This window comes from Dermacentor andersoni, chromosome 8, assembly GCF_023375885.2.
Source record: "Dermacentor andersoni chromosome 8, qqDerAnde1_hic_scaffold, whole genome shotgun sequence".
Taxonomy (NCBI): domain Eukaryota; kingdom Metazoa; phylum Arthropoda; class Arachnida; order Ixodida; family Ixodidae; genus Dermacentor; species Dermacentor andersoni.
Genome location: NC_092821.1, coordinates 34331992 through 34335414, shown reverse-complemented (window position 1 = coordinate 34335414; position 3423 = coordinate 34331992). Strand labels below are relative to the sequence as shown.

The following is a 3423-nucleotide window of genomic DNA, read 5'->3' as shown; positions in this document are numbered from 1 at the left end:
TTTCATTCAGCTGTGGTTAACCACTTTTTTATAATCCATGGTTCAATTTATGTGAAACACCGTTTATTGTCACTATTGTAGTCGCACTCGCTGGAATAAACACTAGAGGTCATTTCGGCAGCTTTGCGCAATCGCCGCTCGACATGGACAATCATTACCCAATGCTTTCACGCAATTTTGATGATATGGCAGGTGCAATTTGAAAATGATGCCTGCTAGGTTTATAGTTTTATGGGTTGACTGCTTTTGTGTTAAAGTGAGTTGTTTTGCAAGGTTTCGTTGCTGAGCAAAGTGTTCTGTTTCATGTAGAGTGCGCTTCAGTGTCCACTCCATATGGTGCACCTTTCAGCATGGCTTCTTATGCCGACGCGCTTTTCCGCATACTTACCTGGTGCCGGGTTTCCGATGATCACTTAGGTCGGCGCCCCGTGCCGAGGCCTTGCCATTGCACTGCGGTTGGCTGAAGCACGCCACTACCCCAAACCGGGGCAGATGGGGCATGTAATTTTTGGTAGTGGGGCTCGGCGTACGCGCCAGCCCCTTCCACGCTCAAATCTAAAGTCAGATCTAAGTCAGCCCTTGCGACCGCACTTAATTGGTCGGGAGTAGGTTTAGCTAGTTTGTCCGTTTCACTGGCATGGACGTTACTTCAGCCGGACGTTACTCGCTAGGGGGACTTCTCAGATAATGCGTATATAAGGATTATTTGCAGTCGCTTATAAAGGCTAAAGCCTTTCTAGGCTGGTGAAGTGTGTGTCAGCAGACGTGACCGTCGGAGTGTCCGCCGAAGCGTCATCACGCCATATGAAGACATTAAATAGTGAAAAATGATTGATAGTGACAGTTGCTGAATGATAACATTACAATAAACATTTGTACAGGCTAATAATGACTAGTAATGTCTAATAGTGACTACTAATGACTTGTAATGACTACTAATGACTCCGAACTGACCAGTATGTCTAACGACGGCTTGTAATGACCACAATTGATTACAAATGACTAAGGATGCTTACTAATGAGGAGTAATGACTAATAATGACTGAAATGACTTGCAATGACTAAAAATGTATTGTAATGACCAGTAATGTCTAATAGTGACTGAAATAACTTGTAATTACTTCTGACGACTCCGAAATGACCAATATATCTAACGACGGCTTGTAATGACCACAATTGATTAGAAATGATTAGAAATGTCTAGTAATGAGTAGTAATGACTACGAAATGACCAATATGTCTAACGACAGTTTGTAATGACCACAATTGATTACAAACGACTAAGAATGCTTGCTAATTAGCAGCAATGACTAATAATGACTGAAATGACTAGTAATGACTATGATATGACCAATATATCTAACGACAACTAGTAACGAATACAATTCATTAGAAATTACTAAAATGCTTTGTCATGACCAGTAATGGCTATTAATGACTGAAATGGCTTGTAATGATTACAACTTCCACTGATTCACACCCTCATAGTACTCCGACTTAGGAAGCAGCGGCCGTTCAGGCGAACCACATCGGCGACTATTCATTCCTTCTTGCGAACATCAAAAGTATATTAAAGGAGTGTGATACGTCATCATGTTTAATGGACACGTGCGTAGCCGATATCGTTGTTTTAACCGAGACTTGGTTGTCAATTACAGTCGAGAATTGGGAACTCTTTTCTTGTGGAACGAAATATATATTGTACAGACATGGCCGAAGTGACCGATCAGGGAGCGGTTTTTTCATCACCGTTTCTGAAGGCATAAATTCTTACGTTGTCCCGATCCAATCAGAGCTTGAATTTCTCTTTACATGCGTTACCTTAAACCATCATGATGTCATTGTTTGTGCATGTTATCGGCCTCCGCTTTCTGGCACCACCTTCTGTGATGAACTCTACGATTGTCTGAACGAAGTTGTGTCGATCACGATACCCGAAAGAGCCAATTTTTCTTACGGGTGACTTCAATTTTCCAGGTATTCACTGGAACGATTCCAACCCCATTGTAACTACTAATTCATCCGAGTGTATGGCTTTCATTGACCTCTATTCTACATTTAATCTTTCCCAGCTCGTACAAGAACCAACTCGCGTTACCCCTTGATGTGCAAATGCACTCGACCTTGTGCTCGCCAACTATCCCGCTTCTTTCTCTTCCCTAACCCTACTTCCAGGTCTCAGTGATCGACTTACAATCCACTTTACTACGCCATCGCGCTCGCGCCGCACAGCAAAACATTCGAAAATAATCCGCGATTACGGGACAGCAGACTTTCAAACCATTATTACTGCTTTCGAAAAGTTCGTTGACGAGTTCTTTCCGCAGTTCTGGGAACGCACAGTGCAAGAGAACTGGCGGTTATTTCAAACGCAAGTCAAAGCGCTCATCGATAAATATGTTCCGCTGCGAAGAATATCTAGCAAGAGACGTTCGCCATGGTTCAACCTATCGTTAAAACGCTTACTAAACAAGAAAAAGCACATGTTCCGCCGCTGCAAGAAGCTTCTGACTGACAGAGCAAGGTTGGCTTGTCAATCTACCGCTGCTGAATGTAAACGTACTCTCATCGGGGCTAAACACAGGTATTTTCATTTAACCCTTCCTTCTTTACTTCAAATCCACGCAAATTTTGGAATGTAATCGGCATGCGCGAATCTGATGAAGTTCGCTTGAAGAACGATCGAGGATTCTTTGTCTGAAATAAACAGTGCTGTATCTTACTGAATGACACATATTCATCATCTTTTTCATATGTTGCACCAATAACCGTTCCCATTATTTCTGCACCTGACTTCTTTCAAATGGGCCCTATCCTTATCGATTGGGTAGGCATTTCTAAACTTATTTAAGTTGCCAAACTTCCATCGTCACCTGGTACCGACGGTATTAGCTACAAGTTTTTAAAAAACACCCAGACTTATTCATCCCTTATACTGTCGTATGTCCTTTCGCAGTCATTGCAGGGCGCCACGTTGCCGGACGACTGCAAGGTGGGAAAGGTGGTTCTGGTGCATACATTTGGTGATATTCATAGCCCCCACAATTACAGGCCTATCTCATTAACATCAATTCCATGCAAGCTACTTGCATATATAGTATATTCTAACCAAATTTCGCATCTCGAATCGAACTGTTTCTTCACACCTAATCAGCATGGTTTTCGCAAACACCCCTCCTGCGAAACTCAACTGGTCGCGTTTACCAATGATTTGTTTTTCATTTTGGATTGTTCATCATTTGTGGATTGCATTTTTAGATTTTGCGAAGGCATTTGCTACTGTGTCACATCAACTACTACTTTTCAAGCTTAGTAAACTAAATCTTGATACTAATCTGATGAAGTGGATCGAGTGCTTTTAGTAGGGCCGTAGCCAGTACGTTTCAGTTAATGACTGTGACTCACCTGTATACCCCGTAGCAT

The 3423-nt window shown here is 42.3% G+C and overlaps 1 non-coding gene across 1 annotated transcript; it reads left to right on the top strand.

Moving 5' to 3' along the window:
• Positions 1–380: 380 nt before the first annotated feature.
• Positions 381–543, top strand: LOC126526532 (U1 spliceosomal RNA). Its single transcript, XR_007598596.2, has one exon. It is a non-coding gene; the product is annotated as a U1 spliceosomal RNA (small nuclear RNA).
• The last annotated feature ends 2880 nt before the right edge of the window (positions 544–3423 follow it).